This window comes from Thamnophis sirtalis, unplaced genomic scaffold (genome assembly GCF_051295495.1).
Source record: "Thamnophis sirtalis isolate CommonGarterSnake01/CBP01778 unplaced genomic scaffold, rThaSir2_p1.2 scaffold_6, whole genome shotgun sequence".
NCBI lineage: Eukaryota > Metazoa > Chordata > Lepidosauria > Squamata > Natricidae > Thamnophis > Thamnophis sirtalis.
The window spans coordinates 79,392,433-79,409,345 of record NW_028261386.1 but is presented as its reverse complement, the minus strand read 5'-3'; the positions used below and the strand labels follow the sequence as shown (position 1 = coordinate 79,409,345).

General features: G+C 44.4%; 1 long non-coding RNA gene across 1 annotated transcript; it reads right to left on the bottom strand.

Annotated features, from left to right (window-relative positions):
* Positions 1 to 2,701: 2,701 nt before the first annotated feature.
* On the bottom strand, positions 2,702 to 5,745 carry LOC148045050 (uncharacterized). The gene is made up of 3 exons (XR_015697169.1): positions 5,672 to 5,745; positions 4,866 to 4,923; positions 2,702 to 4,186 (listed from the first exon to the last, which is right to left on the bottom strand). It is a non-coding gene; the product is annotated as an uncharacterized LOC148045050 (long non-coding RNA).
* Between the last annotated feature and the right edge of the window lie 11,168 nt (positions 5,746 to 16,913).

Here is a 16,913-nt window from a genome sequence, read left to right as displayed (position 1 = left end):
TGGTTTCTTGGAGAAGGTGGGTAAACTTGGTAAGCCCCTTTTGTGGGTGGCCATTCCTAGCTGCTTGCGCCCGGTGCTGCAGTTGAAGTGAAGCCCCAAAGCCTGGGGAGCCCTGGGGCACTGAAAGCCCCCCCCCAATGTTGGTGGAACTAATAGGAGAAAGGATAGAATCCCTCAGGGCTAGAAGGGACCTTGAAGGTCCTCTAGTCCAACCCCCAATCTTTTTTTTTGTTGAAAATTTGGAGCCTACATTAAGAATTATCTTCATTATCATTGTTAAGAAGACAATGTACTAGTCAGTTATATTTGATTCTTTTTCTCTTCTTCAATCCCCAGAAAAAGGTGTCTGCAAGTGTCACCAGAGAAACAAAACGAAGATGTGGAGGTTGATATCATCACTGTGGAACCGTACATACCGGAACCCATCTACCCCAACATCACCTTAATTGATGAGTGAAGGATGTCAGACGTTCTACGTTGCACGACAATGTGATGGATGGTAAGTGTTTGAACTAATTTGGTTGTTGGTTTTTTCTCATTATGATGATATTATTGTTATTTAATTCTATGTCCAAAAGAAGAGTCTTAGCTGAAGGGAGAGGATTTGGGGCCTCTTGAGGTCACCTGGGGTCCTTGGTTGCTTGCAGTGCCTGCTTTGGGTTTTTGGGTGGGGATGGCTGGCCTTGGAAGCTAAAGAGGAAGAAGAGTGGGAGCCTGGTAGTTTTAAATATTAATTTGGTTGTTACATTTTATTTATTATTTCTTGCTTACTTATTTTTTTAATTAAAATATTACATTGGTGCTTCTTTTGCCCCAGGATGAATAGCTGCAGTGGGTGAAATCCCAAAACAACTGGAGCCCAATTTGGACCCCATCGGCATTGACAATCTCACCATCAGTCAGTTGCCAAAGGCCGCCTTCCTTGGAAGAGCTGACATCCAGTCTGAACATCCAGTCGGTGTTGGTGGGGGGGCAGAGATCGTCCCCGAGGCCCCTAACATATGGGGTGCCGCAGGGTTCGGTCTTATCCCACCTACTATTTAACATCTACATGAAACCGCTGGGCGAGATCATTCGGAGGCACGGGATAAAATACCACCAATACGCGGACGACACTCAGTTGTATCTGTCCGCCCCGTGCCAACTCAATGAAGCGGTGGACGTGATGAACCGGGGTCTTGAGGCCGTTAAGGACTGGATGAGAGCTAACAAACTGGTACTCAACCCGGACAAGACCGAGTGGCTGTTGTGTTTCCCTCCCAATAATTTGGCCAGTGTTCCATCGCTCAGGCTGGGGGGTCAAATTTTACACCCCTCAGATAGGGTTCGCAACTTGGGAGTCCTCCTGGACCCACAGTTGACTCTTGACCATCATTTGTCGGCTGTGACCAGGGGGGCGTTTGCCCAGGTTCGCCTGGTGCGCCAGTTGCGACCCTACCTGAACCGGGAGGCCCTCACAACAGTCACTCGAGCCCTTGTGATCTCTAGGCTGGAATACTGCAATGTGCTCTACATGGGGCTGCCCTTGAAGAGCATCCGGCGACTTCAGCTAGTCCAGAATGCGGCCATGCGAGTGATTGTGGGCGCACCGCGGTTCGGCCACATAACACCTATCCTCCGCGAGCTGCGCTGGCTACCTGTTGATCTCCGGGTGCGCTTCAAGGTGCTACTTACCATCCATAAATCTCTCCATGGTAGTGGATCTGAGTACTTGAGAGACCGCCTCCTGCCGATTACCTCCCTTGGACCGATTAGATCGCACAGATTAGGCCTCCTCCGAGTTCCATCCGCCAGTCAGTGCCGACTGGCGACTACGCGGAGGAGAGCCTTCTCAGTAGCAGCTCCGACCCTTTGGAACGATCTCCCCGTGGAGATTCACACCCTCACCACCGTCCAGACCTTCCGCACAGCCCTTAAGAACTGGCTATCCCGTCAGGCCTGGGGATAAGATTCTAATCCGCCCCACCTGAATGCTGAATGAATGTTGTGTTTTATTGTTTTATTTTTTATTTAAGCACTGTCTTATGTTTTATCTTGCACCCCCCTTCCCATGAACTGTAAGCCGCCCTGAGTCCCCTCAGGGAAAAGGGCGGCCTATAAATAACAAATAAATTCTAAATTCTAAACATCTAGCTGACTGTGTGAAGAACCACAATCCCCCCCCCCCCCATGAGGCAGGACTTTGACATGGTTGTGGGGCTTGTGTGCTCTGAGGAAGATTAGGGCTACACCTCAGGTTCAACCATACTGAACAGGACTCATGAGAGGAATCGGACAAAGAGTGTCTCTCCCATAAACAATAGAGGAAAACACATATAACAGAAACCCAGATTGGCTCTCTAGTTGCCCAGTTCAAGAAGGACCATGCCAGGGCTTCAAATTCTTGGACATCTGGTGGAAAATGACCTGCAGGACTCAGGGATGATGGCTGAGCATCCAGGACTGGCAGCTGATGAACAACTGGAAGGAAAGTGTTTTTCTGACTCTCCCTAAGATGGCATCCAGACTCAGCAGGGGTTTTTTTCCCTGCTGAGAGATTCTTGGTTTCCTCACCTGAACTGGTTCTTTTCGTTTTTCTTTTTATGTACTTTTTATGTAGTTTTATTTAACTTTTGGGGCTTGTTTGTAATTTGAATTACATTTTTGGAGGTTTTGAATAAAATAAAAAATTGATTAAAAAAAGATGATATGACAAAAAGTATAAATGAAATCTTAATGAAAGATTCACATTGTAGCTGCCATTCATTTGTTCTTATGTGAAATAAAAGGGTCTTGTTAAGTCCTACTGCTAAAAATTATCTATTTTTCTACTAGAGTTTACTTATGCACTCTGTTAGGAAATCGTAGATATTGTTCTAAAAGCTGGATGGTATTTTTAAAACAAGATCAAAGTAGCTTTATCTAAGAATTGGTATACATGTTTGATCACAAAATCCTATTTCTTCAACTATCCCGCCTGTATTAATGACAACATAGAAAACTAGATGAGCAAGGACCAATTGCTATTCACACCTCCTCAGTTTTATGAGGCATTATCTTAATTAATTAACTTAATTATGAGGGAGTACCGTAGTTAATACTTTGCTGGATCAAGGCATTCCCGCAAACTATTAAGGAAGTGTAAAGATAAGTGCAAATAAAATATGGCACCAGGCTAGAAAGTGGAAGATCCTGAATTCTAGTCCCACCTTAGTCATCAAAGTCAGCTGGGTGACTGTCGGTCAGTCACTATACCTTCTACTTCACAGGGTTGTTGTTGTGAGGGGAAATAGGAGAAGGTGTGTTTGATAGATTGACTGCCTTGAGTTGTTTATAAAAATAAAGGAATAGTAACAAATAAATGACCTTGGGGAGAGAAGGAGATGCTGCTGCACAGGGAATAATCAGATAAGGTGGGGGAGCCCCCAGGTGCATAACTGGCACAGAAAGAACCTCAGAAAGGATCCTCCATCATTTTTCAGGCTTTCAAAAGAGTTGGTGGGAGAGATGTACTTTCAGACTTTCAAGATTATCTTATGTATCCTTCCAATAAAGTAGAGTTACCTCATTTGGTCATATTTCCTATCTGGTGTACCTGGGAGGTGATGAGTGGGGGGATTTGCTACCTTGTGTGCCAGGTGAGTCTGGCCAGAGCTGGATCTGGGATCTCAGATGCGGCTGCTGCAGACTTTTGAGGTGCTTCTTCTTGTTTTCCCTCATCTTCTGAAGAGGGGTGACTTTCTCAGTTGGCTGTAGTGGCTTTTCTGCACATGGTAACTGTGGTCCATCTCAGCCACTTCATGCTGCAGACTCTGGAGGTGCTTCTTAATGTCTGGCAGAAAGTTCCTCACCTCTTTGAGGTTTTTCTCAGTCAGCCTTCTCTTACTTGAGATGGACACTTGGCTAAGTAACCTCATGCAGTTCTTTGTAGAGTTCTTTAATGTATTTCACCAAATATTTGTTCTCTAGCTCTAACTGATGGATGATCTTCTGCAGATCATCTGTTGTGGTCTTAAGTTGATCCACTTTCTCCTATATAGAGATAGCTGTGCTGATCTTTCATCCACTGATTATCTTTCTGGAATTTCTGGGTCTGAAAGTCAAAGGAATCTCTCAGTTCATCAACCTGGAAGTTGGGACCATCAGTGGTCGCTGAGAGATCATACAAGGATATTGGCCGTACGACCATTTCTTCCTTGTTGCTGACCTGTTTGAAAAATGGAGACACAGTCACATCCTCTCTCAGTTCAGGTCTAATTTTGCTAACCTGCCTTCTCAATTCTGGCTTTTTCCTAAAGTTTTGGAGTCCATCATCTTCTGCTAGCATGAGATGCAGCAGGAGTGGATAACCAACAATCTGCAGAGGGGGGTCTCCTGACGAAGGATCCTTTCAATATAATCTACCCAGATCTCAACTAAAAACCATCAGGTTCAAAATATCATATTTGAGCCACATCAAGTGAAAATCAGCTCTCTGGAAATGTTCCTAATGCTGGTAAAGGTGGAAGGAAAGAGAAAGGGAGGAAATTTTAGGGCAAGGTTGGTAGATTTGATTACTGTGTGGATGGGTGAACTTTTGGGAGACCGGAAAGTCCAGACTGGGGACAGGTCATCTATCTATGTGGTCACTCAGAGTCCACACAGTTTCCATGCTGTCAATCAATGCAGACCAAACTCCCTGGAGAAGTCTGCAATGCTGGGAAAAGTGAAGGATCACCCATAAGCAGCTAAAATGAGGCTGGGGGAAGGTTGGGAGACCCAGAGGACCAGGTTGGGGACAGATCTCCATGGAGAAAATTGATCTATGGGCTACTAGGCATCAACATTCAACTTGATGACACATAATCAATCTATCAATCAGGCAGGCAGGCAGGCGGTTAATTTACAAGGTCCCTTTCAGCTCAAGGCTTCTGTTGTCTACTTCCTTTTCATTGTTGCCTTAACCTACAAACAGGGAACAGATTAGGGTTAATGCAATCAAATGACAAAAGCCTAAAGCAGGGGTGTCAAACTCAATTCCATTGAGGCCTGTATCAGGGTTGTGTTTGACCTCGGGGTGTGTATGTGTGGCCAGGGTGGGAGTAGCCAGTTCGACATCACTCGTGTCAAGAGGCACCCCTCCCAGGCTCCGTTTTGAGCAGCGACAGCCTCCTGCAGTTCTCTACCAGCGAACTAGGGCTTAGTAGGGCCACTCGCGGCCCTCTCAAGCTCCGTTTTAGTTGGCAGAGGCGCCATGGGCCAGTCCGCTATTTGCAGAGTGTCTTGCGGGCCGGATCTAAGCATTCTGCAGGCCAGATCTGGCCTGTGAGCCTTGAGTTTGACACCCCTGGCCTAAAGCAGTATAACTTTGTATAAAAACACAAACTTGGCCCTTTTAAGGCTTGAATGGTCTTCAACTCCCAGAATTCTGCTTGCTAAATGGCTGGCTGGGAGTTGAAGTCTCCCATACCTTAAAGGGGTCTAGTTTGAGAAACGCCAACAAAATCCCTCAATACTGGTCTCTCTTCAAACTATCCTGACTTCCCATTTGATTCTGAATCCAACTCAAGGCATCTCATTGCTCAAAAAACCCCACAGGAGTCAGTATCAGCTCTCTATCAATTTGACTGTCTTTGTATTGCTATGATTTCTGATAACAGGAAAAGGTGGTGACCTTTGGAATTAAGACAGACCCCCCCCTGCAAGTACTTACTACGAGTCCCATCTCAACCATGAAAGCCCAGTGAGTGACCTTGAGCCAGTCCTTCTCTCAGCCTTCACAAGGTTGTTCTTGTGGGGATGAAGAAATCTTAGATATGTTCACTGCCTTGAGCTATTTAGAGAAATAATAAAGGTGGTATAAAAAATCCAAGTAATAAAAAATGAAAACAAATGTTCAGTAGCCAGGCCAAGTGTGTTATTGGGAAATAACTACTATCTGGCCAACAAAATCAGAGTTTAGTAATTTCCCCAAATCATTAAGCAGATCAACCTCTAGCTTTGTGGTTGCAATGCCCACCCAACTGGGACAGCCTGAAGCCATTTTTTTGGCCCCTAAACATTGCAGGTTTTTCTGAGTGCACTTCACCGCCACAAAGCCAGCCAGGCCCAGCCCCTTTCTGGTGACAGGAACTTTTGACATGATGGATGTCAAAAGGAGTTTGGTGACAGGTATGGAGGCTGCCAACATGGCAGGTATCAGCATGTCTGTGAAGTTTAATGGAATCCCCACTTTTCTAATCTTCCCCCCTTGGTTCTGCCTTAAAGTGAAGGGTCTCTCCCTCCTGAGGAGCCCAGGCGAGGGAGACCCTGCGATGCCCCCAGTGCCAGCCATCCAATCCAGCCACTTTCCAGGGATGTTGAGCAGAGCCTCCATTATGTGGTCCAGACTCCCCAAGGATGCTGGAGGTTGCCATGGCGAGCTTCAGCCAATGAGCTTAGGAGGAGCCTCTGACATCATAGGCCAAGGCTTTGATTGGCCTGGACCTGAGATTTAAACAATAATCACCAACTGGCTGCCTTTCCTTGAGGGTATGGGTTATCCATTGATGAGCCAATCCTGAAGGGGCTTCGAGCCCCGAATTGGCTTCAGCCAGAGCTGCTCCTTCTGAAAGGGAAACCCTCGGTCACCTGGAAAGGTTGAGGAGCCCCAGATTCCACCCCTTCTCTGGGAGTGAAATTAAAATCTTGTCCCTTGGAGTATAATCTGGTGTTAAGAGATCCAGAGAATCCAGGTTTCCCTCTCTAGGCCCAAATGATGAAAGGGAAATATGCATAAAAGAGATATGATTCATATTCAAAAGGCCTTGTGAGAAGGTGCCTGAAGAAACACATGAATCTTTGCAAGCTTTAGCTATCCTACTCACTGTCTGCGTTGGCCAGATATGGCTTAAAGGCCAGGTGATAGACTGCCCCCTACAGGCAGTGAGAGGGACAGCTAAATCATGGAAAGAACCAGTGGAGAAGGACCCTGATTGCTGACTGGGGAGTTTTTGGAGCTGAAGTCCACTCTTCTTCAGGTTGCTAAGTTTGAGAAACATGCTCTAATAGATCTTGCACTGGGCAGTTGGACAGATGACCTCTAAGGTCTCTTTCAACTCCATTTGTCCATTATTCTCTGCTTACCTTTTTATGGAAGGAAAAACAATCCTCTCTAAAAAGGGACTTGAGCAACAAAATGGAGGATGCGGGGTCTTTGCCAGTTTTAGCTGTCCTACTCACTGCCTGCAGAGGCCAGGCATCACTTAAAGGCCAGACTATAGACTGCCCCCTACAGGCAGTAAGAGGGACAGCTAAAGATGGCACAAGCCCCACAGGGTCCTCCATTTTGTGGCGGGAAAGAGGGAAATTGGCAAAGGAGAAAAGTGGAGAATTGTGGAGTATTTTCCCGCCTTTTTCCACTGTGTTCTGTGTGTGGAACCTTCTCTCTTCTTTTGGCACCTTGAATAAAATCCATCTTGGTTTTGTTGTCCCCAAAACTGGGCTCTTGCTTAGTGTCGAAGCAGATAAGTCAACGGACACAAGATGTGATACAGAATCATACTTTTACTTTGGTACCCAGATCTAAGGACCCCGGTTTGAAAAGCTAACCAAGGGCCAAGACTAGAGTCTTTCAGCAGTTTTTATAGTCAAGGGATGGTTGCCTTCAACCCTTTGCCCTTCCCCTAATCATGCATGCACAACAGATCATTTTGAATGGTTATTTGGATTTTACGTTGTTTTTTCACCCCCGGTCACAGGTGACTTGCAAAGTGTGCCGGTTTAGGGTTTTTTTCCTTATAAGTGAGCTATTCTTCCTGGCTGGCGGTTTTAAGGTGCTAACTTCTGCCTCGCTGTTAATGTGCAGCCCCCCTCCTTCCTTCCTATTGCAGAGCAGAATAAAAGAACAGTTTTTTCTGAGGCGCCCCCCCTCGCGACTCCCCTCCCTCTTCAGAGAGAGAGACAGGAAAGGAGCAAAGTTCTTAATTGCCAAGGTAAAGAAATGAAGACAAGAGAAAATGTTTTATCAGAATTTATATTCCTCACTCTCATGTCCATTCCATTCACACCAGAGTCCTATCTCCACATAGGACATTTCCTCATAACCGTCGTAAATGGGAGTCAGTTGTCCAGCCTCCAAATGTAAATCCCGGGACCCAAAAGTGATTAAAACTGAAAACAGACAAATTACGTATCCTTAAAGACTCCACCATGATTGAGAGTTTGATGGCTTCCCTCATGTCTTGGCACTCAAACCCACAAGTTGACTGTTGTCCTATGTTCTTATGAGGAGCAACCATCTGGATTACAGATGAGCCATCTCTCACTCTCTCATTATCCAGAAGAGCTTTCTTGGAATGAGCTTGACTCCAGTCCATCGGTCATCTCATCCTCATTTCTGCTTATTTGTAAGCATCTAATTCACGGGGGTTTTTTCACCCAGAAGTCCTGGGAGTAGTTGTTTATTAATAATGGTCCTGGGTTCCTTTGATGGGGAGGAAATTATCCCAAGATAATTATTTAACTAAAAATTGCCTATCTTCAGAAGTGAATTATATTTTGAAACCCAGCATAAATATACACATAATAAACAGACAAAGCAGAAATATTAGCTTTGCTTAGCAGTACCATGGTCAAAACTCTCTTAAATTGCTTTCTTTTTATGCTGGCATTTAAGATAAACTCAATAAATATATGTTATTGTGTACTCTTCTATCTAGCCTGTATACTCATTTTTCAGATGAAAATTATAGGTTTCTAATATAGTAGTGGATAGGCTCAGTGTGTCCTCCTGAATTATCAGTATTTTCCTCATAAGAATGCAAAGTAATTCAGTTAAATAGATCATGAAATTGCATGAGATAGCAGCAAATTATAATAGTATGTATTTTTCTTTAGCTACGAAGAAAATGCCTTTATATAAATTGTTCAGTTCCTACATTATGATAACCCTCAATTTGTGTTTATTTTACTAAGTTCTGGGAATTATGGAGTATTAATATGTTAACTTCCCTAGTCTAACACTTAATTTTAGAAAATCAATTTGGCCTTGTTTATTAAAGGCATAGATTATTGGATTAAAATGATCTGATTTTTGGCTCCGATTCAAACAAGTTGATGACATATTTTCAAATAGTTGCATTACATTTGCAGTAGGATATTCAGAGGTTTTTTTTCTTCTTCTTCAGTTATTGCCCTAATTTCCCATATATCCTCTCTGAATAAAACAGATTAGGGTGACACAAAGAGCTGAACAGGAGCTGCAGAAGTTTAGATAAAATTCTTGTGAGCCAATTTAATTGCTGTTATACATCACGGTCAATAGATTGGAGACAGCTTACATGTGCTAGATTGCAAATAATTTTTTTCAGGCATGTTTTAGGGCTCCACATCTAAATTAAGTGTTAGTTATTGGAGGTTTGCTTCATAATATTTGTTGTTAGATAACTTGTAAGAATGGAGTTTATCAAGTTAAATTGAGTTTACAACATTTGATATCAAATTCGTCAGGAGTAAAGCGCAATGTGTGTTTTCAGTAATACAATCAGAGGTTGTATTAGCATCCCATACATAAAAACTATTAAAAATTCTCCATTCTCTAAAAAGGTTGAGATATCTTAGATCAGTGTTGGTGAACCTCTTCGGCACCGAATGCCAAGGCGCAGGTGTGTGCATGCTAGAAACCAAACAGTTGCCCAGTGTGCATGTTTGTGCCAAGAAGATGATCTTCTGGTTTCCTGTACATGCATGCACACCAACCAACCAACTGGTTTTCACACATACATGTGTGCCAGGAACCGGAAGACCGGCATGCGCTTATACACTGGGTGGCTGCTCTTCCAGTTTTCGGTGCTCCCACGTGCGTGAAGACCAGCTGGCTGGCACGGTGGGACCTGGAAGTGCAATGGGCCATCGCCTGCGTGGCTGGAGAGATGGCTCTGCGTTACACTTCCGGCATGCGTGCCATAGGTTCGCCATCACGGTCTTAGATGTTATCAGATGACACATTATGTTGCATGCATGATAGCCTACTGCTGACATGGCCTGGATGTCTGAATAGGCCGCAGCCTTGCAGTAGGCCTTGGCCTGAGGCTTGGAGACCCTTGCTTTTCAGGACTTTCTGGGTGTTTTACAATGTAGAAGCATCACTTGCATATTGTAAGTGATCTACCCTCAGTGGATTTCAAAAGACAGTAATCTGAATTATTGTCCACCATCACATATACAATATGGAGAAACTTTCATTATGTAAGATACTTTTACTGTACTTGTCAGGGTTCCAAGTAACATCCCCAAGAAAGAAGACTCCGGGGCTTGAAGTTCCTCAAAGCTCCATTTTATTACAGACGTCATATTGGTACATCTGGGAAAATCTGAATCAGAAAGTTTCTAGGTTTTCCCTACCCAAATGAAAGACCAAGTCCCTGCCCAGCACCTACATGTCCGTCATATGGCCTAATCAGGCACCATCCCAACTGGAGATGCCTCTAAGTCACACCCCTCCAGGTGTAGGACAAGAGGTCATTGACTTTCTGAGAAAGGGTCAGAGGTGGGTTCCTACCAGTTCGCACCTATTCAATAGAACCGGTTCGTCAAATCTATCGAACCGGTTAGAAGAGGTTCCACCAGTGGACCCGGAAAGCAGGCCACATGTACAGAAATCCAAAATTTTTTGAAACCCACCACTGGTCCTTGGATATGATTATTTTGCACTATCATGCTCATATTTATAAAACTCAGTGCCTCTGTGAAAGGTAAGGATGACTACTGCGTTTGTGGTGCGATCAGAACATTGCATGTATTGAAGTTGTTTTAACGCAAACCAAAGATGCCTTTTAAAAAACAGGTTTACATCATATTCTTATGCATGCCAGTGCTGTGTGAGAGGTAATTTAAGGTGGTTCTGACAAGTGTCGTCGGCATCTTCATATCCGGTCACATGGGCAGCAAGCCACTCCCATACGGTCACATGGGTGGTAAGCCACTCCCACAAAGGAGGCCACACCCACAGAGCAGGTTCAAACAATTTTTGAAATCCACCACTGGAAAGGATGTTATTATGAATATATATCTCCCATACTCCATATAATCCCCCTTCCCATTTTCCCACAGCATTAAATGTAGCAGGCCTGAAGCCACAATGCAAAAGATGGCTTCAAGGCCTGACAGAACTATTTTTTGCTGTATAGAGATGAGAAAGATGTGGTAAAAAAAACAACAACAGCAGCTCAGGCATGACATGCCCTGTTTGACCACAGCCTTGTGGCAGTCTCCTAGTGTCAGCCTCTGCTTTGCTGCTGCTTCGGCGGCCATGAAACGGGGAGGGAGGGCATGGTATTTGGGAGGGGTTACTTATTGTGCTGGAGGAAGATTCTGGAGTTCTGCTGCCTGTCGGACTACGCATGCGGAGGAGGTTCCCGCCAAGGCTAACGGCACCGACATTCCATCTTGGTGATGCCTTTCGAAGTTATCTCACACCTGACACTTAGGAGAATTATGATTGGACTGTAACTGGGATGCCAAGGGGTGGGGAATGGGTTGTTTTATATATCAATCGCTTTCGTGCCTAAATAATCAGTCTTCGCTTTGCTACGCCTTTAATCATTTATAATTAGTAAAAGTACACTTGATTTCTACCTATGGAGTCTCGTGGTCTTCTTTCCTAATTACTCAATGAAGAGGTGCTGACACCTAGTCTACAAACTTTTGAGAGTAAAAAATAAATTAAACTATGCATTTTGCTGTAGGCTTCTGAAGGATGGATATTCTATAAATGTGATTAAAAGATGGCATTAAAATATTAGTATGCAATATAATTGACTAATAACGTTTCTTCTACCCATCCTATTTTTATGTCTCCAACTTAAAAAACAACACATAATTTATTTTGGAGATTTGGGTCTCCTTCCTTCCTTATAAGAGCTGTGGTGGCACAGTAGTTAGAATGCAGTATTGCAGGCTAATTCTCCAACTGCCAGCAGTTTGATTCTGGCTGTCTGAAGGTTAACTCAGCCTTCCATCCTTTCCAGATGGGTAAAAGGAGGACCCAGATTGTTGGGGGCAATGTGCTGCTTAGAGATGGCTGTAAAGTACTGTGAAGTGGTATATAAGTCTAAGTGCAATTGCTATTGCTGTAATGCAATTTGTTTCCCCCGCCAAAGTTATCAATAAAGTATAATGAATTCACAACTCTATATTAAGAGGGAGTTCAGAGGTATATCCCAGACAGGGCAATGTTTATTAAAGCAATGAAAGAAATAAAAGCAGCATATTAAAATCCCTAATGAATTAAGCCTTAACAATGAAAGTTATTGCTTAGGGAGGGTTGAGATTACTGAAGACATTCTTTATTCATTCGTAAATGCAATTTTTATGGAGCTTTTATGCATACGTGCTGAACACAAAATGGAATCATTATTTCTCTCTGATAATCTGATACATAGGTGCTTCCAACTTTAATGTATATCAAACTGTTTGTTCATTGCTTTGAAATCAAGTAAGACAATGCACTTTATTTTCAACTTGTAGCATGCAGCAATCTTGTCAGGTCACAAAAATGTCACTTCTTTGGAAAACAACGTGTGATTCATTCCCAACCTGTTTGCATTTACAATATACTCCATTGTGTTGGTTGTAGTTCTCTTTTTGCAGGTACTTCCTGTTGGTAACAGGGAAATACTTTTTCAGAGAACTATTGTGTGACCTTTTTAGAAAAAAAAGAGTGGAACATTAATAGCTATTCTGTTCCTTGATTTCAGACAGAGGGCTTGATCAAATTGCTTATATCTATCTTCCTTGCTTTGTTTGGAGCTACTGACTGCCAGATGTAAAGGCTCATAGTAAGAAGTTGTGAGCTTCTTATCATCTTGTGCCATGATGGCTCCTAATTCACAGTTTGAAATGTTTTGGATAGAACAGACTTCCTCAGTTTCTCCCTTCTAGAGATTTTGTGCTATTCCTCTTTTCTTCCTATTTTTGGTCATCTCACTACAATGGGGGACAGCAGTCCAACACATTTGGAGATTAGAATACTACCATGTTTTCCCCAAAATAAGACAGGTCTTATTTTCTTTTGACCCCTGAAGTAAGAGCTTGGCCTTATTTTTGGGGAGGTCTTATTATATTTGAAATGCAGGAGGCCCCTTAACCTTGTCCCACGGATCCAGAGATGGCCAGAAGTTCTGTCTCTGTTTCTTGTTACCATGAGAGTCACTGGGCCTGCTGCTGTTTTTGCGGCTGCCACTAAGAGAAGGGTTTGCATGAGCGGCCTCCGTGAGGCCATTCTGTGTGGATGGCATGTGCATGTGGGGCGCATGGGACATGTTTTCCCCTCCCCCCAGAAGGGATTGGCTGTGCAAGTGTTAAAATATTTTAGGCATTATTTTCAGGGGAGGGCTTATTTTAGCGCATGCGCTCAACAGTCTGTTTGGGCTTATTATCCAAGGAGGTCTTATTTTCAGGGAAACAGGGTAGGCAGGATGATATACTGGATCACTAATTGCACATATAAACAACTGAACTCCATAAGGCAAGTGAGGAAGAACTATGTCAGAATAGCAAACCCAGCCACAATATGAACTTGGATGACAGCCAAGTTTGTCTTTCATAGACAAAGCCAGAGTTGCAATCAGAAGGATTGTGTATGGTTTGCTAACTGCACAGTGGCAGATAGGACAGTGCTCCAGAGGGTTAACATGACATCATTGCCCAGAGGATTATTGGTTGCCCTCTCCCCTTTTTGTAAGAGCTTCATAGCTCCTGCTGCCTTAAGAAAGTTCAAAACATTCTTAAAAATCCATCTCATCCTGGGCACCTTTTTTTTTTTAAACTATTATCATCTGGCAGACGGTACAGGATAATAAAAACAAGGACAACTAGGCTGAAAACCAGCTTCCATCCCAGGGCAGTAACCATATTGAATTCTACAGTATAGTGTAATATTAGTACAATATTGGGTTTTCAGTTCAATTGTATAAAATGTGAAGGATGTGTGTTTGTGTTTTATTTTTATAGTTATAACTTAAACTTAAAGGATAGCAAAGCAGCTTCAAAATGGAATTGCCTGTTCTCTCTTTCTTCTCCTCAAAGGCTCTGCAACTTCTAGCTTGTCTTGCTGCTTCCTTTTTCAAAAGCTTTGTAATATCACATGCGAGCAGTAGACTCATCATGGTGGCTTGTATTTGGGAAATGGCATGGTGTACTCTTGGAAAAAAACAATCATGGAGGGGCAGAGAATGAGGAAGAGGAAAGAAATCAGCAGATGAAAAGAGTGGAACTGATGATGTTGTCCACCACTAGGGCTGGCAGAGAAAAAAAAATAGGTCAGGTAGCTTATTCAGGGCTGCTTGTCTGATCATGGTCATCATTGAAAACACAGAATATAGACAAGTACTCTATCCTTTATTAGCAGGTCTTGAAAAATCTGCAACTCTCCTATTCTCTTTCTCCAAGATTACTCACAAGCAGTGCAGAATGCAAACTGTACAGTTCAGGAATGTATGTTCACTTTTCCCACTTACCACTGGATGTACTTTTTTATACTGTTATCGCATTAATTTGTTCTGTTTGTTGCTTTATGAAGTGCGTGTATTCCATTGCTAGGTTCCCCCCCCCTCTCATAACATAAGATTTTGACTTAGAGTTTGCAAGTATAATTTGCAATTACAATTTGCAATTAGATGAAATGATTACAGTATCCTTCGTTTCCTTCATCTTTGCTTAAGGGACAAAATACAATTGCGATGCATTACACTTCAAATGAATCAGGATAAAAGCCTCTGTGTAGCTTTAATAACTTTTCAGTTAAGGTCAGTGGGCAACAGATGTAGACACTATGTGGAAGGTAAGTTTCACTTTTGCTATGCTAGATATGGCAGAGAGAACAAACAACGGAGAATTACCAAGCGTTGTCAGAATTGTGAAATTGTAACTATTCATTTAGTTTACCTAAAGCTTAGATTTTTGGATCATAGTTAAAAATAAAGGATATGAGATTTCAAGTGTCTTTATTAAAGCAAACTGTAGATCTGTGTGCACTTGGATGCTCCATTTAATGCAATGAAATTTACTTCTGACCTAAAATCAGAAGATTGCTAAATAATAGTGTGATGTGATCTTACACATATCTTCTCAGCAATGTCCGGGTGTAGTGGAATTTTAAACCCAGATTAACATCTACAGGTTTGCAGTTTAGGGCTAAAACTCTTTTCTCTTCAAAATTCCACTTTTATTGAAAGTGATGTGTCTCATTTAAAAGCAAACAACCATTATAGGCTTATCCTTATTTGTTGTTGGGAAACTGATACTACTGTGTTGGTCCCTTTCAATGCATAATATTATTTGGTACATTTTGTAGAGTATCATGAAAGATTTGTCTGTAGATTGGGTGGGGGGACACATCTGATTAGTGGCTTACATTTTATTATTATTTTTAAAATATTACCATATGTCTTTAGGATACAGTCTTCAATTAGATCATAGTTTTGGTACAGGACCGAATCCAATGGCTTTGAGTCTTGAGCAATAGGATGTAGACAGAGAATTAAGGATTTCATTATGTTATTTTTCTCTTTTCTCTTCTCTTCTCTTCTCTTCTCTTCTCTTCTCTTCTCTTCTCTTCTCTTCTCTTCTCTCCTCTCCTCTCCTCTCCTCTCCCCTGCCCACCCCTGCCCTCCTCTCCTCTCTTCTCCTCTCCCCTGCCCTGCCCTCCTCTCCTCTCCTGTCCCCTGTCTATTCCTGTACTCCTCTCCTCTCCTCTCTTCTCCTGTCCCCTGCCCATCATTGCCCTCCTCTCCTCTCCTCTCTTCTCCTGTCCCCTGCCCATCCCATACCTGCCCTCCTCTCTTCTCCTCTCCCCACTCCTGCCCTCCTCTCCTCTCTTCTTCTCTCCCCTGTCCTGCCCTGCCCTCCTCTCCTGTCCCCTGTCCACTCCTGCCCACCTCTCCTCTCCTCTCTTCTCCTGTCCCCTGCCCACTCCTGCCCTCCTCTCCCCTCTTCTCCTGTCCACTGCCCATCCCTGCCTGCCTCTCCTGTCCCCTGCCCACTCCTGCCCTCCTCTCCTCTCTTCTCCTCTCCCCTGTCCTGTCCTGCCCTGCCCTCCTCTCCTCTCCTGTCCCCTGTCCACTCCTGCCCTCCTCTCCTCTCTTCTTCTGTCCCCTGCCAATCCTTGCTCTCCTCCCCTCTCCTGTCCCCTGCCCACTCCTGCCCTCCTCTCCTCTCCTCTCCCCTGCCCACCCCTGCCCTCCTCTCCTCTCTTCTCCTCTCCCCTGCCCTCCTCTCCTCTCCTGTCCCCTGTCTATTCCTGTACTCCTCTCCTCTCCTCTCTTCCCCTGTCCCCTGCCCATCATTGCCCTCCTCTCCTCTCCTCTCTTCTCCTGTCCCCTGCCCATCCCATACCTGCCCTCCTCTCTTCTCCTCTCCCCACTCCTGCCCTCCTCTCCTCTCTTCTTCTCTCCCCTGTCCTGCCCTGCCCTCCTCTCCTGTCCCCTGTCCACTCCTGCCCACCTCTCCTCTCCTCTCTTCTCCTGTCCCCTGCCCACTCCTGCCCTCCTCTCCCCTCTTCTCCTGTCCACTGCCCATCCCTGCCTGCCTCTCCTGTCCCCTGCCCACTCCTGCCCTCCTCTCCTCTCTTCTCCTCTCCCCTGTCCTGTCCTGCCCTGCCCTCCTCTCCTGTCCCCTGTCCACTCCTGCCCTCCTCTCCTCTTTTCTTCTGTCCCCTGCCAATCCTTGCTCTCCTCCCCTCTCCTGTCCCCTGCCCACTCCTGCCCTCCTCTCCTCTCTTCTCCTGTCCCCTGCCCATCCCTGCCTGCCTCTCCTGTCCCCTGCCCACTCCTGCCCTCCTCTCCCTTCTTCTCCTGTCCACTGCCCATCCCTGCCTGCCTCTCCTGTCCCCTGCCCACTCCTGCCCTCCTCTCCTCTCTTCTCCTCTCCCCTGTCCTGTCCTGCCCTGCCCTCCTCTCCTCTCCTGTCCCCTGTCC